The sequence below is a fragment of the Elephantulus edwardii genome, unplaced genomic scaffold (genome assembly GCF_000299155.1).
Source record: "Elephantulus edwardii isolate Elephantulus edwardi_28Jun2011 unplaced genomic scaffold, EleEdw1.0 scaffold00053, whole genome shotgun sequence".
Classification (NCBI taxonomy): domain Eukaryota; kingdom Metazoa; phylum Chordata; class Mammalia; order Macroscelidea; family Macroscelididae; genus Elephantulus; species Elephantulus edwardii.
The window spans coordinates 15,833,427-15,844,354 of NW_006399803.1; positions in this window are offsets into that span (position 1 = coordinate 15,833,427).

Sequence of the window (10,928 nt, forward strand, 5' to 3'; positions counted from 1 at the left end):
CTGCAGATGGTGGGCATGCATCCCATCCCCCACCTCCTACACAGGCGGCCAGTGGGGTGTGCCCCCCCACCCCGCCACACGGGTGCTTGACGGGTGCCTGGCCGCTCTTGTGCGGGCGGCCGGCGGGTGCCTGCTTCCCCCACTGTCACCATCCTGGCTCCAAGAATTCGCTCCAGAACAAGTCCACCTTGCAGCAGTGTGGTGGCTTCACTGTACCAGTCTTGAGGAGGGCCAGTGCCCAGAATCCATCCTGGGTGAGGGAATCCATTGATTCCGTCTGTGGAAGCCTCATGGAGCTGCAGCGGCTGTGTGGCACAACGTGGGCTCTGCAGGAGGGGTTTGGGAGCCACGAGACTCACCCATTCCTCCTTGGAAATCCTTGAATTCCTGTTGTTGAGCCTCAATCTTCACTGAGGGCCAGTTATCAACTGTTTAAGTATTCAATTATCAATAAACCGAAGTCTGTAGGCCATAATGGCCCTACTTTAAGTGGTTCACTGCTCCCACAGCTCGCCACGCTGTCTCTGCCTCCGCTGCCATCTTGGATCTCTAAGGCATACATTTTATAAAAGTAAAATACTATAAAGTTTTTGTTGTTCTTCTAGTTTTTATGGGCTTTTTTTAAGTGGAAACAACTCAAATATCTATCAACAAATAAATGGATTAAGAAACTTAAGATAATAAAGAATTCATGAAACACTACACAAAATGAGTCCAGAGGATATTATATTGAGTGAAACACATTAGTTATAAAAGGACAGAGAATGTATAAGGCCACTGTTTTCAAAAAGCTCAAGAAGTTTCCATATAGGGAGAATTATGTATAGTAACCAGGGAAGGGAAAGGAGAATGAAAAATTATTTAACAGACAATGAGCGCTTAATAAGATGGGTGAAGAAAAGACAATATGCAATGAATGAATGATCCGGGATGGTATGAAATGACTGGTGTTATGGAACAAAATGTGCATGAATGAATGATTGTTTGCTTTGCAAACTTTCAATAATATCATAAAAAGAGTTTCCTTCCAAATTTTCTGTTCTATAATTTGAAATTCTCTTTAATAGTACTATGTTTAAAGGAATCATTGGTGATCCATGCCAGCAAAAATTGGACCCTGTGACTTCTTAACATATTACTGTTCAGGGCATAAATCTGAGTCTGAAAAGAATGGTATATATTTCATTCAATTTGCACATCTAACATTCATGAAGAAGGAATGTGGGCTTCATTGGAAAGATTCACTAAGTGATATATTTAAAATAAAACTTTATTTTATACTGCTTTATTTACAAAGTTTGTATATATTGTGTTTCACACCCGATCGTTCCCATTTCCTTTACCCACCCCGCCCTCTACTAATTACATTGTGTGACCCTATGATTACCTGCCTTCTGCCCATCCTCACCTCTCTTTTGCTCCCTCTCCTTAGATCCTCACACGTTTTACTAGTTACCTATTTCTAGAATAAGGAACTTATACAATATTTGTCCTTATGGGATTGAGTTAGTTCACTTAGCATAATGCTCTTCAGCCCCTCCCAAGTTAAATAGGAATTTTCAAAATCATTGCTCCTACATGCTGCATAGTATTCCATTGTGTGAATGCACCATAATTTCTCAATCCGTTCAATTGTGATTGGATATTTGGACTGCTTCCATGTTCTTGTGATGGTGACTAATGAGGCTATGAACATTGGTGTGCAAGTCTCTGTGCTTCAGTTCTCATTCTCTCAAGGTATATTCAAGCAGTGGAATAGCTGGGTTATATGGAAATTCTATGTTCAGCTTTTTGAGGAAATGCCAAACTGCCTTCCAGAGTGGTTGTATCATTTTACAATCCTACCAACAATGTATGAGTTCCTTTCTCACCACATCCTCTCCAACATTTATTGCTTGCTGTACTGTTAATCTTTGCCACTGTTACTGAAATGAGTTATCTAAATTTTAATAAAACTATGTTTCTCTCTCTCTCTCTCTTACATTTATCTATATTGTTAAGTGTTAGCCACTCGGTCCTAATTCATAGTGACCCCATGTACAACAGAACAAATACTGCCTAGTCTTGCACCATCTTCACAGTTGTTATGTTTGAATCAATTATTGCAGCCATTGTTCAGTCCATTTCTGAACATCTGAACATCTTCCTTTTTTTTTTAAGTTGGTCCTCTACTTTGCCAAGCATGGTATGTTTCTGCAAGGATTTGTTGCTCCTTGTAAGTTGTCTGAAATATGTAAGATAAAGTCTTGCCATCCTCATTCCTAAGGATCATTCTGGCTGTATTTCCAATATGGATTTGTTTTTCTCTTTGTTGTTGTTGTTGTTGTTAGGTACCATCTAGTCGAGTACATCTCTTAGAGACTCTATGAACAAAAGGTCTGAACCCTGTTCTATCTTGCGCCATCCTCACACTTCCTGACACACAAGAGCCCATTGCAGCTGCCATCGTGCCAGTCCACCTGGTTGAAGGGCTTCTCCTTCGCCGACTCTCTACCCTTCGTAGCATCATGTCCTTCTCCAAAGAAATCCCTCCTAGCAACATGCCCAAAGTATGTGAGGCAAAACCTCATCATTCTTGCCTCCAAAGAGCACTCCCGCTGCACCTTCTCCCAGATATATCTGTTTGTTCACCATGGGATGTTCAGTTTTTTCTTTAGTAGATCTATATGATATGTTTAATATTCTTTGTCAATATCATAACATACAGATGCAGTAACTCACAGTCTCAGGATTGAATGCTTTTTAAACTGGAGTTTACATCAATCAATCTATATCTATCTATCTCTCTATCTATCAATCATCTATCTACCTTTTTATCTTTTTATCTATCTATCATCTATCTATCTATCGTTGTTGTTAAGTGCTGTCAAGTCATAGGCAACTCATTGCGACCCTATGAACAAAAGTCCTCAACACTTGTGTAAATTTCATCCTTTCTCCAGGTTCATAGGCTTTCCAGAGGCAAGCTATTTTATTATGGAAGTGGATGCCACTCCTGCTTATATATATAAACTAAGGGATGCACGTGGGCAATATTCTGAAGTAGTCTGACTCTACGGAGGTTTGGATTTCTGGTTCTGGTGACACTCTGGGGAATTGTTTACTGGCCATTGGCTGTGAATGTATTTGGTCCTATTTAAAAAGGCATTTATTCTCCAGTAAGGGTCTGGGATCCAGGTGGGGAGGATTCTGATACTAAACTCTGTGACACTAATGTGTCAAATGCCATAATGGTTACCCATGATGGTCAGGGTTTGATGGAGCTCTCTGATTAAAAGAAGCTTGGATAAATAATTTATACTGCATTGAGACAGCTGAGGGAGAAAACTGTTTAAAAGGGATATGTGATTAGGTATTTTTTTTTGTCATGACAGGAGTCCAGAACGAAGGCTGCATAGTGGAGTGGGCCTGGGGATAGGGATTGTAAAACAATGAAATAATTTTTCTTTTACTTTTCAAAGAGAAGAGTGTACTGGAGTGGGGGAGGGGTGGGCAGCTAGAAAAGTGCAACAATGAATGAATGGAAATCCAAAGTCTTTGTAAATTTTCATTGAAATTAATAATGAAAAAAATTTAAAAAAAACAAACAAGCTTGGAAGCAGGAGTGACATCCACTTCCGATATAGCTTGCATCTGGAAACTCTATGAACTTGGAGAAACAGTAAAAGTTATACAAGTGTTCAGGTCTTTTGCTAATAGGGTTGCTATGAGTTGCCTATAACTTGATGGCACTTAATAACAGTAAAAACAATGAAAGAGCTCTGTTGGCCGAGTGGATTGAAAGTGATGCTACCAAGCCAAAGGTAGGTGATTTGAATCTGTGGTCCTTGGGCCTGGTTTTAATTGTTTCAGTCAAACCTCCTTCTAAGTGGCATAGCACTGGTCTGTCCGTTTGCTGTACAGAAGTAACTTGTGGTTGCTTTGATGCTAAAAACACTGTGACACTGACATGTCAAATGTGACAATGGTTACCCATGTTGGACAGTGTTTGGTGGTGCTCCCTGATTAAAACAAACTTGGAAGCAGGAGTACCATCCACTTTCAAAATACCTTGCCTCTGGAAACTCTATGAACTTGGAGAAATGATGAAAGTTATACAAGTGTTCAGGTCTTTCATTCATAGGGTTGCTATGAGTCATCTACAACTTGATGGCACTTAACAACAACAAGAGCAATATAGTAAACTTCCTTACCCATGACAAGAAGGTCACATTACTAATAAGCAGGTCTAGGCACAAAATTGGAAGTCTATTGTCTGTTTTAATGCCTTGAGAGTATCTGCTTTTTTAATTGAGACTGCATAAAAATGATATGCAGGAAATGAGTACCCTTTAAAAGTGTGTGTGTGTGTGTGTGTGTGTGTGTAAGAGAATGTGAGAGACTGAAAGCAGCTTATTTATCAACATTCAATTTTCCTTTATGTCAATCTGATCTTTCTCTCCTTTTGCACTTTACAATCTAGAAATAGGTTTGGTTTGAGTCACAAGAAGTAAAAAAAAAAGCCAAACCAAAAAAAAAATAACCTTCTAATTTATTTTGTCATATGATTTTGCTTTACTCACATAATACAAAAGGTAAGTAGGAATCATTTCAGGGTCTTTGATTAATACTAGTGAGATCAATGTGGGCCAGTTACAGGCATGGTCTGGGTTCAGAACCCTATGACTAAAGTGCTCTTTAAAGCAATTTACCATGCCAAGCATTTCCTGAGGTGCAGGACTGTCCTACAGCATAGATTACATGGTCGAATGTGTGCATTATATGGAAGTGAAGAGATCCAAGTAGGATTTTTAAAAGAAAAACTTTATGCATACGTAAGGTGGAGGTCAGCAAAAGAGAGGAAGACCTCAGTAAGAGGGATTGGCACAGTGACAGCAGCAGTGGGTTTAAACATATGCGTTTAAGCAAGATGGTCAGGATGGCGCATGATAGGACAGGATTCAGGGCTGTTGCTTACAGGTTCACTAAGAGCCATATTTGACTCCACGGTACCTAATAACAAGATCTTTAAAGGAACTCTGGTGACCTAATGAGCAAAGAATTGCACTGCCAACCCCAAAAGCAGGCGGTTTGAACCCTGCAGATGCTATGAAAGTTACAGCCTAGTTCAAGTTACAGCCTCTCATAACCCCCTGGCTGGTAAGCTATGAGTCAGTTCCGACTCAGTAGCACATAACAACAGCAATGGTCCTTAGGTGACTCAAACAGTTAGTGCTCTTACTAGCCTAAAGATTGATGGTTCAGATTCATCCAGGGGAAGCCACAGAAGAAAGTCACAGTGATTTGCTTCCATAAAGATCACAACTAAGAAAACCTTATGGGGCATAGTTCTACTCTGAAATATAAGAGGTCACCATGGGTGAGATTTGACTCACTAGTTTTATTTTTTTTTAAGAATTTGTTTGTTTAATCTAGCCATACTAAATTCCAACCAGGATGGAAAGGCCAGTACAGGGTTGTGCCCTGGAGCCTCGGGGAAGCAGACACTGGGCTGACGAGTGGAGAGAGCTTAGATCAGATGATAAGCTGCTTAATCAAGGTTACACTTTAGCTTGCTACCAGGGAGAGGAAAAGCCTATGAATCTTACTGTGTAATTGCTATTTCTCCATAAGGGAGAAAAAGGAATGAGAAAGAAGAGAGGAAGGTAGGGACAAGCTCAGCATCTCTGTAGGTTATTTCTGAATAATAGAAATATTTTATTCTTGTTGTAATTAATCAAATCTATGTTCTTTCAGAGAAGAAAATGAAATGAATGCATCATTAATAGATTACTGTATAAGTCCAATCATGCAAATTTAGCGTAGCCTCCTATGCATTCCAATTGAAAACTCTGATAAGAGTTAACGTCTTCAGATTTTAAAGTGCACCAAACATTATGCTGGGAACTCTGCATACGTCGTTCATTTCCTCACAAAAACAGATGAGAAAATGGAGACTTAGAGAATTTGATCAACTTACCCATTTTGATGTCAAAAGGAACTCTGAAATTTGCTCTACAATGTAGTGTAGGTACAATGAAAGAAAGAAATAATGAAGTGAAAGCTGAATAGAGTATTTCAAAGAGCAGTTCAAGAAGACAAAGTAAAGCATTATAATTAAATACACAATGGGAGTTAGGACATCAAAAAGGAGGAACACACTCAGCATTTCCAAGCTGAAAGGATGAAGGAAAAAGTTTCAAGCCTCCAGTTTCCAAGAAATTAGAAAAATAGCTACCTGATCAATTGACTGACAAGGACCAGTATTTGTGTTCTTTAGGAGGAAAAAGTTGATCCAACAGAATGTACATATTTCCATTTAATATCATTAATGCTACATGCGAGTTGAATCTTGCTGACCCTCCAGATATGACTTGGTCCAACTAGATGACAATGAGTTCAAGTTTAGTGAAAAAAGGGGTAGAATTATTGATGTCAGATGAATCTTGTCTGAAAGAGAGAATATTAGAAATATGTTGTGTTATTGAATATTTAGCTATGGATCTTGATTAATTATAGATAACACTGAGAAGAATGGGAATCCTAAATCACTTAATTGTGCTTATGAAGAATGTATAAATGAACCAAGAATCAATTGGTCAAACAAAACAATAGGATATTGATGAATGTGGCGTAAAGACTAGAAGATTCTTCAGTAACCCATGATAAATTGATTGTACAACCTTGTTTGTTGAAAGAGAAGAGAACTTGAAACACTTCCTGAAGATCAAAGATTATACTTCAACCTAAAAATCCTCCCATCTGGACCAATAAGGGACATTTGTACAAATGGAGAATAGCTTGAAGTAATGACTTAATTTTAGTTGATCCACATTCAATTTGACCCATGGAACCAGCAAAAGATGCATTGGATTGAGAAAACCTATTTTCAATTACTCCTTTATGGTTCTAGGGAGCAAGGATGTGCTACGGACAGCTTATTATCTATGTACGTATGCATGTATCTATCTATCTATCTATCTATCTATCTATCTATCTATCTATCTATCATTGTGAAAATAGGATAACTAGTAAAACAAGTATGAGGGGGTAAGGGGTGGGAGCAGAAGGGTGAGGATGGGTAAGGATAAAATCAAAGGGTTGCACAATTTGATGGATGGAGGGAGAAGGTAAAGGAAATAAGAAGGATCTGTCAAGGACCAGAAAAGACAGGATAATGGTGGACATAGTCCAATGGTGATTAAGTTTGGTGTTTTTTGTTTTGTTTTTTTTTTTTACAAAGAGATTGTCTTCTTTATTCGTGGGGTTTCCATTTGGAAATAGGGGTGCAGATTCTCTGGCTGCTTCATGCTGAACAGGTTCGTTGAGATGAATGGGAAGGGGAGCCCACTTTCACGCTTTACAGGTAGTCTTGAGATGAAACTGCATTATTCTTGTTCTAAGGACAGTTTAAACACTTAGTTGTGCCTGACCCACACCATAGTATTTTCAATTGCTTCATGTAAAAGTTGAACAAATCAGGAAGACTGAAGAACTGATGCTTTTGAATTGTGATGTTGGCCAAAAGTATTGATTGGTTTGCTACAAATCTGTCTTGGAAGAGAGTCAGGCAGTGTTAGAAGTAATGATTGTGATGTCATGTCACATTTTTTGACATGTTGTCAAAAAGGGCCAGACCTTAAATCTGTTTTACATAACACACACACACACACACACGACAATTTTAGACAATGGAGTTCTTTCTTTTTTAACTTTTTTATTTTATTTTATTATTTTGTGTGTGTGTGTGTGTGTGTACCGTCAAATCGGATCTGACTGGTACAGGAGGAGATAGCCCCTCCTTCTCCAGCAGAGCATCTGGTGGATGAAGTTCTTTCTAAGAGAGCATTTGGCAAACTTCTGCCCTCCCAATATTCAATTATTCTGGACCTACATGAAGTTTTACTCTATTACTTAAATAAGTGATGAATAAGTGATTGTTAGGTAGTAGGCTTTACATTTTTTAATACTAGAGGATACAAGGAAAGATAAGATAATAGTCTTAGCTCTAAAAAAATCCAGTATCTAATAGAAAAACACAATGGTAAGCAATGAAACACAACACAAGGTAACTGCTGTTATTATTGTTGTTATGTGTCATTGGCTAGAGAACCTATGTACAATAGCTCTGAACCCTGCTCTATCCTGAGCCAATTTCATTGCCTCTGGCACAAATACCCCAATAGTTTAGTCACTGAGTCAATTCATCTCATCCAGAGTCTTCCTGTCTTGTGCTGTCCCTCCATCCTCCCTCCCTCTCCAAGGACTGGTCCCTCCTTGCAACATGCCCAATTTGTATAAGACTTCAAAATCTTTGCTTCCAAGGAGCAGCCTTGTTTCATCCTCTCCAGGATGAACTTGTTTGTTCTCTTAGCAGACCATGGTATATTCAACACTCTTCTCTAGCACCACAACTCAAAGGTATCTCTTCTTTAATCTTTTGTCTTTGCCTAGGTCTCTGATACATAGCAAATAATTGTGAAGATCCTGGCCTGAGTCAGGTACACCTTAGTTTCTAGACTTAAATTGTTACTCTTTGGTACTGCCTACAGGTCTCTGACAGCAGATTTTCCTAATTCAATTTGTCTTTCGATTTCCTGGCTGCTAGTACTAAGAGTGTTGGTTATGGAACCAAGCAAACTGAGTCTGTTAACAATCTCAACCTATTCTCCATTTATCATGATGCTGCCAGTAGGCCCAGTGGTGAGAATCTTTGTTTTCTCAAGGTTGAGCTGTAATCCATATTGAAGGCTGCAGTCCTTGACCTTCTGCAGCAAATGCCTCACACCCTTCTTAGTTTCAGCAAGCAAGATTGTGTCATCTGCATAGCACAGGTTGTTAATGAGTCTTCCTCCAATCATGATGCCACATTCTTCCTCATAGAGCCCAGCCTCCTAAACGATCTGTTGTGCATATAGATTGAAAAGGTATGGAGATAGGATGCATCCTTGGTGTGCACTTTACCTGATTTAAAATCATGCAGTGTTTCCTTGTTCTGTTCTGACACTGCTTCCTGGTCCAAGTATAGGTTTCACATAAGCACAATAAAGTGTTCTGGGATTCCCATTCTTCTCCGAGTTAGCCACAGTTGGTTGTGATTCCTATAGTCAAAAGCCTTTGCTTAGTCAATGAAACACACACAGACTTTCCTATGCTATTCTCTGCTTTCAGCTAAGATTCATCTAACATTGGCTATAATGTTCTCAGTGCTACGGCCTCTTCTAAACCCAGTCTACACATCTGGAAGATCTCTTTTTATGTGTTATTCCAGTCATTTTTGTATAATTTTCACCAGGATCTTGCTTGCATGTGATATTAATTATATTGTTCAAAAATTCCCACACTCTGTCGGGTCACCATTTTTTTTTGGAAGGGGAACAAATATGGATCTCTTCCAGTCAATTGACCAGGTTGTCCTCCAGATTTCTTGGCACCACTGTCATTATTAGGTGCTGTTAAATTGACTCTGACTTATAAGAAACTCTATATAATAGGATAGAACTAGTCCATCTTGTAGACTGTAAACCTTAAGAAAGGAGATGGCTAGTTCTTTCTCTTATGGAACATCTAACTTACGGGTTTGAACCATTAACTTTTCAATTTACAGCTGTCTCAGTCTCGGGTCTATAAAGAAGCAAAACCAATGAAGTATTGCCCTTCTTTCCCTCTTTCATTGCCCCTAAGTCAGAACCAACTCATAGCTGACCTTCCAGTGGGTTTCAGAGGCTATAAATTGCATAAGTGATTATTCATCTTTCTCCTATGAATCTATAAATAGACATTGTCATTGTTGTTAGGTGTCATAATTTCCTACAGCTTTTAGCCACCCTTTTAACAACAGATCTGAAACTTGGCCTGCTCTGCACCATCCTCATCATCTCTGTCATGCTCAGGTTCATTGTAGTAGGTAAGTAGATAGACAGATAGGCAGATAGAGTTTTAATGACATGGCTTACATACATGCGTGCTGGCAAGTCCCAGATCTATAGATCAGACTTGAAGTTCATGTCATAAGCAGACATGCACGATCTCAGACTGCTGGCTTCAGAGGCGCATGAATTTAGAGGCGCATGAATCCACAGGTCATCATCAGGGGACAGGATAAAATACTATCAGGTTTGCTGCTGTTTTTGTTGTTAGATGTAATCAAGTCAACTACAACTCATAGTCACCCTATGAATAAAAGATCTGAGCCTTACCCTATCCTGCACCATCCTCACGATGTCTGTCATGCTCAAGTCCATTGTCATAGTCTCTGAGTCAGTCCATTTTATTGAGGTCTTCCACTCTTTCACCGACCCTCTACTTTTTCCCAGAGAGCTCTAATTACCTAGTGGTAAGAAGCTGCACTGCAATTACAAAGGTACTTGGTTCAAATCTACGAGCTGCTTGGCACAAGAAGAATGGATAATCCCCTCCAGTGTAATTAACTGCTTCTGGAAACCCAGGGGAGGATTAGACAGGGGTCAGCTCCAACTCAACAGCGCACAACAGCAAAAACTACCTTTTCCAGAATGATGTCTTTCTAGGAACTAGTTTCTTCTGAAAATATGCCCTAACTAAATGAGAAGAAATGTCACCATTCTTGCCTCTAAGGCTGCACCTCCTTCAAGATAGATTAGTTTGCTCGGCTGCACCTCCTTCAAGATAGATTAGTTTGCTCTTTTGGCAGTTCATGGTATATTCAATACTCTTCACCAATACAGGTATCCAAAGACATTAATTCTTTCCATATTCCGTATTTACTGTCGAACTTTCAGATGCTTAGGAAGCAACTGAAAATACCCAGGCTTGGATCAAGCCCACTCTATTCTTTAAATTGACATTCTTGCTCTTTAGAACTTTGGAGAGATCTGTGGCAGCAGATTTCCCCATTGCAATACATTTTGTCTTTTATTTCTTGGCTGCTTCTACTAAGGGTGTTTTTTGTGCATCCAGGTAAAATTAAA